The following is an 18,391-nucleotide window of genomic DNA, read 5'->3' on the forward strand; positions in this document are numbered from 1 at the left end:
TAAATTCTAAGAGAGCTGCTCTTCAAATGCATTATTAAAAAATGTTGTTTCTGAGGCCAGCGTTGTGGTGGAGCAGGTTAAGCTCATTAACTCCAGCATTTTATATTGAAACAATAATTTGAGACCTGGCTACTCTGCTTCTAATCCAGCTTCCTGCTGATATCCCTGGAAAAGCCAGAGAAGACGGCTCAAATATTTGGACCCCGGCTTCTAGCTGGATAACCCGGATGGAGTTCTCGGCTTCTGGTTTTGACCTAGTCAGCACCTGGCTGCTGTAGCCATTTGGGGAGTAACGCAGCAGATAAAAGAGCTTTTTCTCATGTCTGGCTTTTTTTAAAAAAAATGAATAAATAAATCTTTTTTTAAAAATCCTGCTTCTTCTAGGACTTGATTGTTCTTAACTTTGAACCCCAAACTCTAAATTCTTATGCTCTGAGTTCTTCCGTAAACACCACTTGACTTATGCAACAAACTCTAAAGGAATAACAGAATGGATATGCAGGCACCGGAAGAGGCTGGTGGCTGTGCTGCTGGGGGTTCCTCTAGAAGGATTCTCATTTGTATTCTCTCGGTTGCTCCTGCCAGAAGACAGTGAAGCTGTTTCCAACAGGAAGTTAGGAGGTGTCCCCGTGGTCTCCTCTCCATTTCTCCTTTTTCCTCTTTCTTCCCTCTAAGTATTCAGATCCTGAAAGAAAAACAGATGTCATGGTGTGATCCAGCAGGAAGGATGGCCAAAGCAAGTTCAGGATAACACAGTACTCATGATGCTCAGAGAGTGGTTGTCACACCCCAGTTTGCAGGAGAAGCTCTCCTTGAAGATGTTGCTCCAGAATTTACCAATGTGACAGTTTCTAGTCATTTAATTACAGGCCCCACAAGATGTCAGAATAACATACAGCCATCAGCAGAGAAAAAAAAAACACCATCTCATTGGTCTGGCCTACCATGGGAAGGGGCACTTTATTGAACACTGCCCTTAGATTGTGGCCCTGAACCAGTGGCCCCAACATCAACAGGAGCTGATTGGGTCACACACCTCTGGGTCAGGCACAGCTCTCCTGACTGCACAGCCGCATCTTCACAACCTGCAGGTGATGTCTACGTGCATCAGCATTTGGGAAGCACTCCCTTTGCAGTGCTGTTAGCAGGGATGATGGTGGTTCCTATTCCCCCGTGAAACTGTACATCATTTAAGAGCTTCATGCAGTTACCCAACAAAGCACCTGGACCATGCTTAGAGCTATAGAAGGTACCTGAGGGAGGCTAGGGCGAACACTGCTGCTGAGTGATTAAAATCATAGTACCAACCCCAGCAGTGCTAGCACGGAGCAGAACTCCACCCTAGTGGGACTTCTACCGAAAGCAGCAGGTCCCTCCTGAGTTGCCCTGCTACTGGCCACCAACATGTGGCTCACCTGTCATCCTATCAGTGGCAGGGCCCTCTCTCTTCCAACAACCATAATCATGATCGTGCCTAGCATCCGTTGGGAGCTTGTGTCTCAGACCCCGAGTATGTTCTTCACCTGCCTTATCTCATGTGACCTTCACACTATCCTATGAGATGAGTGTCATATAATGACTGAATAGCAAGCAGAAGCACACACTGTTGTGTCAGCTAGGGACAGATAGAGGGAGATCTCAACCTCAACTCTAAAGCCCAAACTCCAGTGTTTCTAGATTTATTTAAAGTACTGCTTCTTCCAGCAGCCTTTGTGCTAGTGGTTCACTCATGAGATGTTAATGTCGTGCTCATCTGTTCATATACTGTATATGTTTCTACTGACACACACAGACTATGCAAGACTTTTGTCATCCTGCCTCAAGGTCCACTTCTTGTCCTCCTGGGCATGTCTCCATCACTCATTCCTTCATTCTGTGGGAGAGTGATGGGCATTTCCTGTGTGCAGACCTTCACTTGGCATGAGCAGCCTGCAGCTGGGTGCTTGAGAAAAACTTATCTGCAAGCAGAAGAATGGGGCAAGAGGCCTTAGCAACATTTCCTGTCATAGAGGAAGAACCAGGCCCTTTAGATAACCCCTGCCCCATTACCCTCAGACACAGGGTTGCTTGGCAGAGCCCCAGCATGGCCCACTTTCTTTTTCTTTGACTCTGATAAAATCTTGATATTGCAAAATCGGTTCAACTGCAAAAGAGTTGCTTCTCCTATTTCCACCTCTGACCAGTCAATGATTTTAGGGAGACTTAAATTCCATTCCATCCAACCTTGTCCAAGAGTCCATACAGGAGCTGGAAGAAGCAAAAAGCAGACCTCTAAACCAGGAAAGTGGGGTGCAGAGAGTGGGCTGCAAGAAGTTTTATGGTATGGAGTTAAGAAGGCCCAAGAGGCTGGGTTATGTTGGCCTGGTTTGGCCCTGTAGGCACCTCCCAGACACCTCCGAGAGACAAGCCCAGCTCTGGGGAACCCCCTGCTGCAGACAAGCCAGTGACTCACTGTGTGGGCCATAGGCTGTGGTGGTGTTGTGGGCCAGCAACAAACTGATTAACCCAGTCACAGAGGCTTGCCAACTCCCCTGGTTCCCAGGGGGCCCATGTTGAGTTCTGCTCACATAATCTTACAATCCATTTGGAGAGACAAGACCAAAGTGATGGGCTTGAAGTTCTGTTATTAAATAAGATAGGAATCAACCAAAAGTATGAAAAGGTTTCAAAACTCTTTTTCAATTCTTCCAAGTATTCTAGGGCACTTAACCACTTGGCTCACCTACCTCCCACATGGGAATGTCTGGGCATGAGTGCCGGCTCTACTCTCCATTCCAGCCAGCTAATATGCGCCCTGGGGGTCGGGGGGAGGCAGCAGGTGAGTGTCTGCCACCCACATGAATGAGAGACCTGGCTCAACTTTCATCTGGCCCAATCATGACAACTGTGGGCCTTTGGGAAGTGAACCAGCCTTTCAAATAAAATAGGAAGGGAGGGAGAATGAAGGAGAAAGAGAGAAAATGAAAGAATTAATGAAAGAAGAAAGGAAGGGAGGGAAGAAGCAAATAAAAGCAAGCCTGGGATACCCTGGTGAAGGAGAGGCTCTGGGCTGGGCGTGGGAGGAGCCCAGTACACCCTGGGCCCAGGGGAGGAAGGGCACTTCGCAAGCAGAAGAGAGCTCTCTGGGCAGGAAGTGGACCAGTGCCTCATGAAGGAGTGAAGGAAGACTTCCAGGCCCCAGTGGGCGTTGTAAAAGCCCAGTGAAGCTGCCTGATCCAGTCTGGCTGCATTTCTTCAGAACCACCTCTAAGCACGGATGAGCTCCACAGGAAATCAGGAAAAAAACAAGACACCAAGAAAGCAAATCCCACTCATCAAGCCCTTGGCAAGTGTCCAGTGAGGAACGCTGGTAAATTCCGTAGAGCTGTATCGCTTGCTCAGGATGACTCCCCGGTGAGAAAGGGCACCTGGGGCCCCAAGGAGGAGAGGGTGGAGGAAGAATGTTTCCTGGATACCGCGCCTGGGCTGGGCTCTGGGAGTGGTGCTGCCGCCCACCAGCCTCTGGGACCCTTGGGCAGGGGCTGGCTTCTTCTTGGTTCCTGTGTCTTTAATATCAGGCTGGATGCAGCTTGGACTCCAAGTTTCTAAACAGGTCTGGGCTGTTCGCCCCCATGGGGGTGAGGGCCAAGGTAATCACAGAAGGAACTGGAAGGCAAGGGGCCAAGTGTTGGGACGGGTAAGGAAAAGACAAAGCAAGCGCACCCTCTGGGTTCCCAACCCCCCAGCTGCGTCATGGGCTGCTAAGGGAGATGTGTGTGCTTTCCCAGCCCCAAGGCACTGGAGCGGAGAGCCATGGGAGAATGGGAGAAGCCTCCTGCTAGCCAGTGGGGAGGAGGGAGAATCAGTCCCTCTCCTCTCGAGGCCAGGAGCAATTTACAGAGGCAACCAGGAGCCTTTCCAAGTGGGCTTGGAAGGAAGGGCTGGCTCAGGCTGCATGGGCCAATAAGGCCCTGGACACTTGGGCCCCACACAAGAGTCCCCACAATATGACCTGGGCACACCTATTCTCAACATCATGGCCCTTGGCAGGACAGATGGTGTGCACACAGAAATGTCCCATGTTGGCTGCTTCCCAAACTGGCCTTCTTGAGTTCTTTAATCTTCAATGATGTAGCTTTCTAGAGCATTGCCTTTTCTTGATGTTGTAGGAAAGACTATCATAGAGGAATATATAAATGTCGAAATGAGCTAAATCATTTTGAAATACTGGCTGAAAGAGCCTAGAGGGGGTTTTTTTTGTTATTGTTTTCTGGAACTTTCCTAGAAGTGCAGCTGAAATGACTCTATTCACCCCAGGTGGAAGACCTGTGAGCCCTGCCCCACCTTGTGTCCACCATGGCTAGGAAGACTGGAAGTAAAGTCACTGCGAAGTCAAGGGGATGGTGCTCAGGTGGCTTTCTTTACCCCATGGTCACCCATTACAGTGGGCAGAGCCCAGCAAAGGCACCCGCAGCCTGGGCCTCCATTCTCCCTTCTTCCCTCCACGCCCTCCTCTTCCTCCCTGCCTTTGCTCACTGACTTGCTCTACACCACCTATGTATTGTTTTAAAAATCCTGACGAAAGAGACTCTGTCATTGGGATAGTTAGTGAGTGTCCCCAGTTCTGCATCTCAGGCCTCCATCCCTCTGAATTAGAACTAAGGGAGGATGGGAGTCCAGCTAGTGTGACTATCTTTGTGTGACATCAAAGATGCGCATGCAGCAGCCATTCATCTAAGAAACATTAACTTTATACCATAATGAAGCCCACCAGGATGGAAATTTAAAAATTTTAAAGAGTGTGGAGCAACTGGAATGCTTGTCCATTGTCAGTAGGGATGTCAAATGCTGTGACCATTGTGCAGGACAAGTTTGGTGGTTCCTGGAAGACTTACACAAGTGTCTTTGACTTGAGAGTTCCACTTCTAGGTATATACCCCAAGTACTGAAAACAAACTCAAACAGATGCTTGTACATCAGTGTTCACAGCAACATTATTTATCACGGCCAAAAGGTGCAGGCAGTGAAATGTCCACTGGTAGATGAAAGGGTAAACCAACCATGGAATATGCATGCAATGGAATATTACGCATCCCTACAAAGGTAACATGGGTGAGTCGGGCAGTCATTAAGAACTGCCTGGCAGACATGAAGAACAGGTGTACAGCTCCCCTTGTGTCCTATCTATCACAGAAAGGTTCACAGAGATCAGAAAGGGGGATTGTGGTTACTGGGAAGCAGGGTGCAGTGACAGATGGGCAGAGTTTCAGCTCAAAAAGTTTCCCGAGATAGAAAGTGGTAATGGTTTCACAGCAAAATGTGAATGAACTCACTGCCACTGAACTCTGCACCTAAAGTCACTAAAATGACAGACTTTGTGTGACATGTATTTCAAAAACAGAGGAGGAATCCATCTTCAAGGGTGAGTTTGAATGCCACCTCCTCCATGAAGTCTCTCCTGCAATCATCTGCTCCCATGCCCAGCTAGACCTGACGTCCTACAAGATGATCTGTGCCACCAACCTGAACCTGCAAAGCTATTCTGTGGAGGGAAAAGGAGGCACAGTCACGCATGTATTCGTTAAACAGGTATGACTGAACACCTGCTACCTGCCAGGTGCTACATTAAATAACAGCAAAATGATTAACAAAATGCAGTGGGAGGAGGCTATTGGGTGAGTGCAACAGACCTCCCAGAGGAACCAGGAGACAAACAGGGTGGAACGAAAGGGCTGAGAGTGACTTGGGTTGGGGGCTAAGCTTTTGGCTGGCTGTGAGAGAGTGAGTCAGAATGAAGTAGGGAACAGGTGCAGAGCCCAGGGGCAAAGTCTGGTCAGGGATGCTGCTGCAAGGGGACTACTGTGGGTCCTGCCCACCATGACTGCGGGCAAGTGAGTAAAGATCTCCACCTACTGCCTGCACCGTGGTGAGAATGAGACAGAATGAAGCTTGGAAAGCAGCTGCCTTCTAGTACACTCCCCTTCAAATGGTCTCAGCTGCAGAAGCTCCCACGTGTCAGAACAAAACCTTTTGTGCTGCTGAGAATTAGTTTAGGAAATGCAGGAACACCGGTCCTGGTCTGTTTCAGTTAAGCCACGGCTAGCCATGGTGTGAAAAATTAAATGGATGTTTCCAGAAATAAACAATTCATAACTTGACAACAGCACACCATTTTGAATCATGTGGTGAGATTTTGTGCTGCCCAGCTCCACCCTGCCCTGTACTTCTCCCTTTGGCCAGCGTTTACATTCTATAGATGCTACCCGCCCGTTACTCACTTAGTAGTTGGCTTGGTTATCAAATTGTCACAGCGTCATGGTGCCTGCATACGGACTTTGGTACTATCGGTGATTTCAGTCTCCATTGGAGATCTTGAAATGTAGCCCCCTGTGGATAAGGCAAGACGCATGTGCCAACAAACAGGTGTGTGACATTCACTTCTCCCGAAGACATCTTCATCCGATAAAACCAGCACATCTGTGGCCCTGAAGCATGCCTAAACCCAACTGTGCTGGGTCAAAGTGTCCACAACCTACAACCAAGAGTTACTTAATTTGGCTTTTGGATTTTTCTGTGCCATCAGAGCTCCTTTCTGATGCTGTGGGTTTGGAGTGGGGTCGATTGTAGAATCAGAGATTTGAGCTGTAAAGTAAGTCATCAGATCCCCATAGAGGCCTGAAACTTGGTGAGTTTGAACTTGAAATGTGAGTCAGCCCTTTGCGGATGTTGCAAAGTCACTGAAGATGGGGTGGGAGGTGACTACCCAGGTGTGGAGACGAGGGAGGCTGTGCTGAGCTCACAGAGACCTGGTTTTATTGATAACCTCCAGTCATGTTATTTCCCTTTTATTCTTAGGAAGAGAGGCGAACTTCCATTTTAAATTCACTCCGCATCCATTGCCGATGGATTTGTTGTTGTTGTTGTTGTTGTTGTCTAGTCCAGAGAGGATTTGGGGAAGAGGTAATTAAAGAGGCTAGGGCTACTCCAGTGTATGAGAGAGGGAGCAGGCCAGACAGGCATGCTCCCGGTTTGCAGGGAGAGGCTGAGATGCTGGAAGCACTGAAATGGGGTACAGGAAGATTTGGTGGGGAAAGCCCCAACGAGGGAGAGCCGTGGGAAAGCCTGATTGGAGGGTGTGGCAAAACACGAGATCTGGAGCCAGCAAACCTGGTTTTTGAGCCCTACTTTTGGAAGACATTTTGCTTAGCTCCGGCATGCTCAGCAATTCCGTCACTTCTGTTTCCTCCTTGAAGAATGGAGAGACAGACCTCCCTTCTATGCTTAGACCCCAGGCAGGCACAGCCCTCAGCCCTTTTAGGTTTTTCATCCAAAGATGGGCTGGACCTTGTGACCTCACTGTTGGCCCCTGCCGAACGGCAGAACTGTAGGCTGGGTCTGGACTTGTTTCAAATTGATGAGCTGCCACCATCTGATTCACCCTGTCCCACGAATCTGTTAGAAGTCTGGAGCCCACTGATAATTCTCTGCAGAGATAAGCATGGAGGGCGGGCATCGCACTGGGCGATTGGCACAATGCGCAAAGGATGGGAGAAAGAAGGGAGAGACAAAGAAAGCACCACAGGCGTGGGCCCCCTTTCTCGTGACTGGGCTCCAGGGCCCACTGGACACTGTTTCCAGCCCTGGGAACCTGCATCCTTGACACACCCTTTCCCCAACCACACACACACTGCTTCTGTTTGCTGATGCCTCCTGAGCTGGGCCCCCTGAAAGAGCCACGGATGCAGGTGATGGCTTGAGAGTTAAGACCCAAGGCTCACTGCTTCGAGATGCCCTGGTCGGCGCCTCCTCCCTGCCGCACCCCGACGGCTGCCATGTCTGTCTGATTCAAGGGCACCCTCCACGCAGCCTCTGACAGGGCCTGGAGCCATCCACACTGTGCTGCTGCCCCGCTGGGCGGGTACTGCCAGCACCTGCACCCTCATGAGGTAGTTCTATGCCCACCTCAGCAGCCCCACCTGCTGTATCCCCATCTTCTCTCTTCTGGCTACAGCAACAGAACTATCTGACCTTGACATGGCTCCTTCCCTCCCTGCACTCACTTCAGCTCTGTGGTCCTCTTGTTGGCTCTCAGCACAGTCACGCCCTCTCCAGGAAGACTTGCCTGGGTCTGGGTTCCTCAAGGCCCCGGTGCCATGTCTTCCCAGATTGCCTGCCTGCCTGTGTTGTTTGGTAGCACTTACCCACGTGCTACCGGAGATGCTAACATGCAGCCTGGCTCTGAAGGCGAGTGCCAAGAAAGTGTTGGGGATAAACATTTGGAAGCAGCCAGCCCTTGGCATGGTACCCATTCTGTTCTTGCTGAACTGCATGCCATGGGCAAGTTGTGTAACCTCTTTAAGCTTGAGTTTTTTTCAAGGTTGTAGTAGAGATAGTAACATTCCCATCAGAGGGTGATTAGGAAAACTAAAAGGCACAGCACATGTAGCCCTCAGCAGCAGCCCTGGCTTGTGGGGAGGGCTGCCCTGATGTTCATTGCTAATATATCTAAGAAAAATATGTCTGTCCACTGCTGGGGTAGAAGGGCCCGAAGCCTGAGTGGACAAGCTGCTGATCCTAGAAGAGCTAATCTTTTAGAAGAAAAAAAAAAGAGGGGGGGCCCTGGCGTGGTGGCCTAGCAGTTAAAGTCTTCACCTTGAACACGCCCGGGATCCCATATGGTGCCCGGTTCTAATCCTGGTGGCCCTGCTTCCCATCCAGCTCCCTGCTTGTGGCCTGGGAAAGCAGTCGAGGACGGCCCAAAGCCCTGGGACCCTGCCCCCGCGTGGGAGACCCGGAAGAGGTTCCTGGTTCCTGGCTTCAGATTGGCTCAGTTCCGGCCGTTGTGGTCACTTGGGGAGTGAATCATCAGACGGAAGATGTTCCTCTCTGTCTCTCCTCCTCTCTGTATATCTGACTTTGCAATAAAATAAAATAAATCTTTTTTTAAAAAAAAAAGTCAACAAATCTTTCTTTAGCATGCTTCAAGACAGCTGGGAAGTCTGTGCAGCACAAACCACTAGTGAGATTACAAAGTGAAAAATCACTGAAAGTTGAAAGAACAACTGGGATCTCTTTGGGGATGGCATGGGGAGGATCGGGAGCCCTAAACGACCGGAGGGCCACTAGCTCAAGGTAAACGCGAGCTGTGTGCGAGGAGCAGGCGCAGAGACCGGCCAGGCTGCCTAGACAACAGGTGCTGGGCTGCCTTGGGAGTGGGTGCACCTGTGGAGTTGGCCCCGGAAGGTGTGGCTTTGCTCAGCAGAACCTGGAACCCCTGGGAGACCCAGGGGCAGGTTAAGGCAGCAAGTTGACGTTCTTGCGCACGCAAACATGTACGCGAAGCTCAAAAGGTTCCCAGATGGTGGCAGCGATCCAGATCACAGAACAGGCACGGGGAGAGGTCCGGCTGCTTTCGCTCTCCCCCAAGGAGCTCCTTGGAGGAAGGCCAAAGGGACGAGCGGTGGCCCCGACTCCAGCAGGAGGCGCTCTAGGCCCGCGTCCACCTCCCGGCTCAGCTCTCAGTCTCCTTCTCCGGCCAATGGGTTTGCAGCTGCTGCAGTCTGCACAACAGCTCTTGGACGCCCACCAGAGCTCGCTCCTTCTTCCGGAGCCTCCTCAGGGGTTGGGGAGGTCCCAATCCCGTTCCTTCCGTCGCCTCCGAGGCCTGGACTTGAAGGAACTGCTGGGGGGCTTAGGAGTGGGGAGTCAGTCCCCGGGGACCGACGGACCCGAGAACCCCACGGTCGGCCCCTGCGGGCTACGGAGTTCCCCTGCCCGGGCGGGAGCGGGGGCGGCGCGCGCTGGCCGGGAGCCGGCCCAAAGCCCCGGGCGCGACGGCAGCTCCAGGAGGTCCGGCCGTGACCTCACGGGGAGGGGCCAGCGCGGCGGCCGGGCGGGGAGCCGAGCGCCTAGAGCGCCGCGCCGGAGCCGGGCCTCGAGAGCGCACCCGTGGCCCCCATGGAGCGGTACAAAGGTGAGGGCTCGGGGTCCCCGCGGCGCGCACCCATCACTCCCCTCCGGTCCGGCACTACGCGGGGGAGGAGGGCTGGGGCTTGTCCCGCGGGCGTCAGGTGAGCAGAGCCGGCTGCCCTCGCCCGGGGACCTGGGCCGAAGAGGGGGCGACAGCGGCGCTGCCGGCCGGGCGCGAGGTGGGGGGCTCTAGCTAGGGGTTGACCGAGGCTCGGACACTTTGGTCCTCCTAGGTTTAACGCACTGAAGGGGGTTGCGGGTAGGGGACAACGCGCAGAAGGGGGCGTGGCGGTGCGTCTCACCTGTGGGAGGAAAGAGGGTGCGCCCGACCTCACCCCAGTGTCCCCCAATCCAGGAAAGGTCCCCAAGTGAGATTGGAACCTAGTCACGCCGCCGGGGGCAAAGCTGTTGGGATCTCTCGCCCACGGTTCCTCTGGGCTGGGATTCCTGTTTGGGGCAAGCGCTGGGGCAGAGGGGTGGGGGCCGCTGGGGTTCCGCTCCTGGCTAGGTTGGTCGTCACCCAAATCTGGCGGATTGGGTAGCCGCCTCTTTCCCACCGGGTCTCTGCTCCCTAACTCCCCCACCCCCCAAACACACACCCACATGCACACGTTGGGTTGCCGGGACTGTCGGCCGGCTGGGGTGTCCGGCAGGTGGAGCGAATGGAGGCGGCTGGGCTCCCGGGGCTTAGCTCGTTGCGCAGCTGGCCGAGCTTTGGGGTTTGGCCGGGGCTGGTGGGCGGGCCGGCCCTGGCGTGGTGGGTGCGCCGCTAGCCCCAGTTCTCGGAGTCCGGGGTTTGGAGTTTGGAGGGCTCGGGTTGCAGATCTGTGGAACCGAGGAAACTGCTCCTTAGGCGGGACGCGGCGGAGCGCCTGCTGCCCCTCGAGCCTTTCGCAGGAGGCTTTTGCACACTCTGGTGTTGGGCGGGTCTCGCCAAACCTGCCAGAGGAAGCGCTGTGTCTATATTTGTTTTCCCCTGGGACAGTAATAAGGGCGCAGGCTCTGGTTCCCAAGAAATCTCACTCCCGATGGTTTATTTCTGAAACGGACTATAAAGGGGCCTTTGGGGACCGGCCTTCGTTCCCTACACTGGTCGTATCTTCGGACTTTCCCATTGCTTTTTCTCATCGGGGTCAGCGGGTCTCGGGGAGGGCGGAGGACTCAAGTCCCGGGGCGCGGCAGCCTGCGGGCGGGCGGTGGGCATCCAGCGAGTCCCTAAGCAGCCTTCGCGTTCGTTCTAGACCCTCCTCGCGACCTCTTTCGGATTTGTAACAGAGATGTGCGGGGATGTTTTCTTTCTTGGTGGGAGTGCTTGTCTTACTCAGTAGGCTGGGATTGTGTGCGTTTTTTGTGTGCCCCAGTGGCCGGAGGCGCTAAAACGCAGTCTCCACCGCCTAAGGCCACAGCACTCCTCCGCCTGGGCCATGGGTCCTTCAGGAAGGTCCTCTCTGGTCGTGCTGAGAGGCTGAAAGTTTTGGCTCCTAAGGGCTGGTGGGCTCCAGGCCGAGGGCCCATATCTACCTAGCGAGCACGGCCACATTTGGGGTCTTTTGCACCGCCCCGTGACTATTGTAAGGTTTCCGACTTTGTGGCCTTCGGCCTTGAGCTGATAAAATCTTTCTAGTTTATCTTCTTCTCTGGGGAGCTTAAACCCCGCCCACCCTGGGAGTTGAAGATTGGTCGGCGGCTTTTCACAGCTGAAGGAATTAGGTGACCAGTTCCAGGTGTTTGTTTTTGGTTCCGCAGGGATCTGCCCCGCGGTTTCCCACTCAGAGGTGCCGGGTGGAGAATGGAGAAACCTGCGTGGCAGTAGCTGATCTGGCTCTGCTCGTGTTTGACTCATGGGAAAAGTCGATGTTTCCAGTCTCACGGCTGTCTTGCGGCTAGTATTTTTTTTTTTTTTACTGCACCTTTCACTAAGGCATGTAGAGAGCCCCCTTCCTTCCCCCCAGACGGGATGGAGAACCCTCCGTTCTCTGGAGAAGCCGGTGAGATGAATTGAGCTTTGATGCTTTCCTGAGCGGAACAGTTGGTCTGTGCAAGATGTGGCATGCTGTGCTTCATCTGATTACCTACCTGGCAGCTTGACTGGTCCCAGTGCTGGCTCCTTTCCTCACCGGGACATCCCGACCAGCATTTGTCCCTGCTTGCTCGTCAGAGGAGGAGGGTTTTGCTTTAACGTATATGCAGAATTGGCTAGGTCAGCTCGAAAAAAATCAAGGTTTGCTTGGAAGCTCAGAAGAGCAGTAAACGTGGTGAAGAGAAGTTCTCCTGTGTGTGACAGTCACATGGTTCAATGCCCCATGCTTGACTTACTGTCTCGCCCGTTCTGAGCTCCCTCTCCCAGCCAGGTGTGCCTCATCTCTGCCTCTGGGTTCTCCGGATGTTTTCTCTAGTTTAAAACTTCTAGAAGGCACTTGATGGATGAGTTTTCTTTTCTTTTCCACTTTGCCCAGCCCGTTTTGTTACTCCCTGCACATCCTCTAAACCCAGTGTCAGCGTTAGGCTCTGGACTGGTTTTCTGTGTGGTAGTCCCGGATGTGGCGCCAAGATTCCCGTCCTTGGGTGTTTACATATTTCTGACTCTTGGGAGTGCATCGTGGGTTCTCGCGCAGGCACCCATTGGCTGAACTCTGCCCCATGTGGCAAAGAATCCTGGTCTCCCAGCTGTTAAGTGGGGCCGGGGCCAAATGGGACTGACCTACTCTCTGCAGTCACGCTTGGAACATCCTAGCCGGAGCTTTCTGAAATTGCATCATGCTCGGGTCCAGGCAGGCCGGGCTGAATTCTGGGCCGCAGTAATTAGTTCGAAGTGTCATCCTCCTGAGTCCTGGTGCTGCTGAATGTGGCTGCCTGATTCCCCCACGTAGGAGCTGGAGGCCCACTGTGAGGTGTCAGGCCAGGCAGGTCTTTGAAAGTTTGTCTGAAAAGGTTGAGTTCTGTGATTGGGGCAGGTGGAGCAACAACAGAGCTGACTCAACAAGCAAGCGGATGAGACCAGGCTCCGTCGGTGGTCCCTGCTGTCTTCTCGGGTTTGGGCGCTCAGGGTTTTGTCCTGTGCAAGGTGGTCCCAAGGCAGGGATCTTAGCTGCACGTGGAAACATCGGGGAGCTGCAACACGGGGGAAGGAAGGACCCCACCCACAATGTTCCATTGTCTGAGGGCCCAGCTTGGGCGATGCACTTTTGTCAAGATCTCTAAGTGATTCTTTGTGCAACCTGAGACTCATCTTGCCTGGGAACATGCAGTGTGGAAATAGAAAGATAAGAACCATGGTAGTCTCTCAGTCTCCTGGGAGATACCTGTCCCTGAGGTTACTGAATCCCAACCCTGGAGCTGGATCCCCGTATGCAGCGTGGCCTGGCATTTGCATGAAACCTGTAGCATCCTGCAGTAGAGGTTAAAAATCATCCTTAGACTAACTTGTGCTCGCTCCTGAGGTCAAGGCTCTGTGAATAGTTACTGTCCCGTATTGCTTAGGGCCTTAAGGTCATGAAAACAAGTCTGTGCGTGTTTGGTGCAGATGCGTCTACAGCCAGAGCAGCTCTCTCTACTCAGGCCACGCCAGCTGTGACATCATCTTTGTTTCCCCAGATACTTTCTGATCTGAGGTTATTTGCATCTGATGGTTGAGGAGTGTCTGTGATTTTGTACCCACACCTTCCTCCTCTGAGAAAGTGGAAACCAAGTGTGGAATGGACCAGCCTCCCTCCCCGCCCGCAGAACTACACGGGCACACCTGCAGAAAAGGGTGGGGGGCGCTCAGCTGAGCAGCTGCAGCCTTTCAAAGCTGTGTGAACTCGAACTTGGCTTTCCGAAAGTCTCCCATGTGGTGCTTGGTTGGGGGGTGCTCATGGTCGTGACCTTGATCCCTCCTGGCTTTGAAGCTCCTGATGTGGGAGCCCTGGTGCTGTGGCCATGAACTGGTCTGAAGCCAAGGATGGAGAGGTCCCTTGCGCTGAAGGCCGGGTGAGTCTCCTTCTTGGGCAGCAGGGGCACTCTGGGAACTGGGCGGGTTCCAGTACAATTAAGGGGCCGGGAGAGGCCATGGAGCTTCAAAGCTCACAAGCGGTGCCAGTTTGCTTCCCAGGCCCTGTACTGACGAGAAACGTGGCTTTGAACACTCTGGCGTTCCCAGAAGGGCAGGAGCGGGAGGATGGCTGGTTGTGTGGGAGCCTGGGTGCCCAGGCTAGGACCAGAGGCAAGCAGCTGTTGTGTTTCCCTGGGTGGGTTGCTGTGCCATGTTCCTGGCGTTCCCAGGGACTTGTCCATGCTGGTCACTGCGCGCTTCCTGAGGACGCCTGGGAGGGAGGATGTATCTTGGGAAGCAGAATGAAGTGCAGGAGGGGGTAGGGACGGGTCAGCCAGCAAAGGTCACGATAGGATTGCAATTCTTATAAATAAAACCAATTTCCTGTGGCGTGCTAGAAGCTCTGCAGACCCGCTGGGAAAGAGAGTGCCCCAGGCTCTCATGTGATGGCACCTCTGGCGAATGCCTGAAGCCACCCTCCCCCAGCAGCACAGGACTTACCCACCCCCAAGTGGGAGACGGGCCCACTGAGGCCTGCCAAGATCCAGCAGCAGTGGAGTCAGAAACAGCACGTCGAGTGGGGTGTCCAGCCTCCTGACACCGAGGGTCTGTTTTGCAAGAAGTGCTTAAAGCTGTGTGGGACTCTTTCCTTACCCGAGTTTAGCCAAGAAGGGACTGGCTGCTCAGTTAAATTCTCTCGCTCATCAGGACCTGGCCCACAAGTCTCTTCCCAGAAGGCCTTTCCTGCCCCACCTTTGTCTCTTTGGCGATCTGAGAACAGCCTGCTCAGTGCCTGGTACACTGCAGGAACTGAGCGAATATTTGTTGCATTAATGCTGTATTGCCTTATAATTACTGTTACCCTCAGTAGGGGAGAACGTGGCCCATGAATTCCTAAAAGGATATCGAATTCTGTAGCTGCTCAAGTGCCTTCCATACAACATCCTAGTATTTGCTAAGAACCTAAACACACCCCTGGCATCATCTCTCAATTCTTTATCTTATCTAATGCAATGTAAATGCTGTGATATTGAGGGAAAAATTGTAACATGGTTCCTATACATTCATTCCAGATGCAGCTTTAGGATTTTGGTTCTGTGGTTGGTTGGCTCGAGTTGGATGTGGGACGTGCAGCGACAGTGGCCCTCTGTACTTCAGAGTCACCTGCTAGGCTGAACCCCACCGTGGGGACATTGTCTCTCCTCTCCAAGTGTCCTCCCTAAAACACACTTAGCAGGTGTCTGGAGCGTGCTTGGGAGTGAGGGAAGGAGAGCGTCCCGAGCATGGAGAGCACGTGTTTTCCTATGCTCTGGCCTTTGAGGGCAGACCTGGCTCAGAAGGGCAGTGGAGCGCCATCCCAGAGCCACATTCTGGAAGTGGAGACGCAGGCCTGCGGTGGACGCCCTGTGCTTGGCCGCCAACTTGAGCCTTCTTTCTGTCTGTTCCAGCACAGGGCTGCTGCTGTCTGCTGGTGCAGAGAAGGATCCTGCAGGTCTCTGCCTGTGAGTATGAGCCTGCCTGGGCCCTCTGCCTCAGCCCGCCTAGCACCCAGCTGCCAAGGGTCCGGGCCTGCCACTGCCCATGCTGGGGGCGGAGGGCTGGGCACAGCATGGGGTCGGCACTTGGAGGTTCAAGCTTCTAATCCGGCTTCAGCAACTAACTTGCTGCGTGACCTTGGGCAAGTCGACGAATCTTTCTGACCCTGGTTTCTTTATTGCAAGTGAGGATAATGTTTACTAATCTACCTTGTAGACTGTTTGGCAGAGTAACTTGTAGGAGCTACTGGGTTGAGAATGGTGATAATGCATAACTCAGGGGAGCAGATACCCCAGAACTTCTGTGCTGTGGTTCTGCCCTCTTGGTGGGGGATTTCAGGCTAGCTTAGGCCCCGAGATGCCCAGCGAGCGCTCTGTGCTGAGGCTGCCCAGGCAGTTCCAGCATTCTTGCTTCTCAGGGACTGCACTAAGTATCCTAACCAAGGGCCCAGGCTGGGGGCTGCCCACTCTGCAGCCTGGGCTGGAGCCACATCCTGGTCCAGCCTCGCTTCTTCAGCATGGCTCAGTAAGTTTACAAAAGGAGGGACTCCCATATTTTAATATTAGCTTAGAGCTACTTACTAATTTTTGGTCACTTGACCTCTCACTTTTTTGCTAGTGTGCAAACTAATCAATTGCTCCATCAGGAGTGGGTGGGGGTGAGAATGCATAGAAACACAGGAGGAGTTAGCGGTGCCCCAGAAGCACCTGCACTGGGCGGGGCAAACACAGAATGAGGCTGGACACCATGGGATGGGACACCCTGCTTGGCAGGAGGAATGGAGAAGGGCACCCACTTGGGGAGAAGCCCCACGCTGCTCCTCTCTAAACTGGCCCTGCCCACTTCCTTGAGGCCCCCACCCGGGGACTTGGAAGGCAGTTACAGGCCTGGGGAGCTTGTTTGGAAGCTTAGCCCCAGCCATCTGCTCTCTGCTTCCTACAAACCAAGAAAGGAGGGAGTCGGCTGTCGGCTCAGGGGCAGCCACCTGTTGGGCGCTGTGAAAGCATCAGTGCCCAGGAATGCACAATCTGACGTTTGGAGGTAGCTTTCCTGAGCCGAGTGGCCAACCTTCCTGGCCTGCCTGGGACGTCTCCTGGTTTTACCACTGCAAGTCCTGTTTCTCAGGAAACCATGTAATCCCGGGCAAGCTGACACTGGATCACCCTGTTCCTAGCTGTAAGAAATGCCTCTAAATCAAGGATTTTTTTTTCCCATAGCAAAGATGAGCTAGAGCCAACCATTTTGTCTCTTTGACAAGGAAGAGAAAATCCAAGTTTTGAAAAGTAGCAGGTCATAACTCACCACCAGTGACACACACCAGTATGCTAAGTGAGAGAAGCCAGACTCCGAAGCCTACACACTGGACAGTTCCATTTATGGCGCTTTCTAGAAAAAGTACAGCTATCTGTAGGGAAAGAAAATAGTTCAGTCCTTGCCAGGGCCGGGCTGGGGAAAAGGGTGGGTCACCTCGGGGTATGTGGGAGATGTGTGGAATGGCGGAAATGTTGGATATCTTTATTGCCGTGGTAGTTATGCACCTACAGCTATTTGTCAAAACCCGGAGCTGTGTAGTTCCCAGGGAAGCATTTCCCTGGGTGTGAATTAGACCTCAATCAAGCCAGCTTTTGAAGATATCCCAGCAGACTGGGATGCTGTCCGGTGATGCAGAGGACCCGCCAAGGGCAGGGCTGGCCATCACTGCTGTAAATGGAGACTGTCTTGGTGTGTGTGTGCCTGCCCTCGGTGCTGCTGGAGGTAGAGCAAAGGGCTAAAGAATTCTGGTGAAAAACAGATTGAAACGTCTTGCCTGATGACATCTTAAATGCTGTAGCCTTTTTCCCCTAACACTGGTCAGTGCAGTGGGGGAAGCTCTCGCTTTGTTAGAGAAAAGGAAAGGACAAGGGCAGATGAGGCTGGCTGCCATGCGATAGCGGTATATGGATTTCCACCATGGGAAACCATGACTGTCCACACACGGATCTCATGTTTTGACCTTGGCTGCCTTCTGCCTGTCCGTCTTTAAGTTGCCAGTAAAGTTATTGCCTTGGAATCGACTACCCAAGTCTGCGCCATAATTGTCTTTAGGTTGACTTTTTGGCAGCCCTGCTTGTCTCTGCTAACCATGATTGGTTTGGAAGGAGAAAGACCATGAGCTGTGAACATCATGTACCTGGTGCCATTTGACATACAAGGTCAGGCCTCTTGTTCCCACTGCGATGCAAGGGCAGATTCGCCAGCCCTCACTGCACAGGCCAGGAGACGGGGTGCAGAATCTTCCAAGAATGAAGGTGTCACTCTGACAGTCCTTATGGAGCCTTTTCTTGATAGAAATATTTATTTTTCTTTTGAAAGACAATGATATGTTTAATCCATCGGTTCATTCCTCCAATGGTCATAATAGCCAAGGTAGGGCCGGGCCAAAGCCAGGAGCCTTGGTCTCCATCCAGGTCTTCCTGGATGACAGGGGCCCACATGTTTGGGCCATGCTCAGCTGTAGCCCCATGCTCAACAGTAAGAAGTGAGATCCGAAGTAGAGCAACTGGGACTTGAACTGGTGCTCATATGGGGTGTCAGTGACACAAGTGATAGCTTAACCTGCTGTGTTATAGCACCAAACCCCAAATGGAGTCTTAAAAAAAAAAAAACCCGCCAAACTCTTTTCTTTCTTTTTTTTTTTTTAAGTAACAAAGAATAAGAAAAAAAAATGAAAGCAAGCAAAAAAGAAAGAAGGAAAGAAAGGAGGAAGGGAGAAATAGACCATCATAGCTCGCATCTACTGGGCCAGTGTCCAGATGTCTCCGGTGGTCAGGGCCGTATCCACCTGTAGCCAGGAACTGTGAGCTCAGTTTAGGGCTCCCCCATGGGAAGTAGGGAACC

General features: G+C 52.8%; 1 long non-coding RNA gene across 2 annotated transcripts; it reads left to right on the forward strand.

Annotated features, from left to right (window-relative positions):
- The first annotated feature begins 3,157 nt into the window (after positions 1–3,157).
- On the forward strand, positions 3,158–8,725 carry LOC121163971. 2 transcript variants are annotated; one of them, XR_005884990.1, is made up of 3 exons: positions 3,158–3,393; positions 5,381–5,568; positions 8,698–8,725. It is a non-coding gene; the product is annotated as an uncharacterized LOC121163971 (long non-coding RNA). The 2 variants fall into 2 exon arrangements; XR_005884989.1 differs by lacking the exon at positions 8,698–8,725 and adding an exon at positions 8,145–8,311.
- Positions 8,726–18,391: the final 9,666 nt, after the last annotated feature.

The sequence above is a fragment of the Ochotona curzoniae genome, unplaced genomic scaffold, assembly GCF_017591425.1.
Source record: "Ochotona curzoniae isolate NIBS_2020 unplaced genomic scaffold, NIBS_Ocur_1.0 contig_66, whole genome shotgun sequence".
Classification (NCBI taxonomy): Eukaryota; Metazoa; Chordata; class Mammalia; order Lagomorpha; family Ochotonidae; genus Ochotona; species Ochotona curzoniae.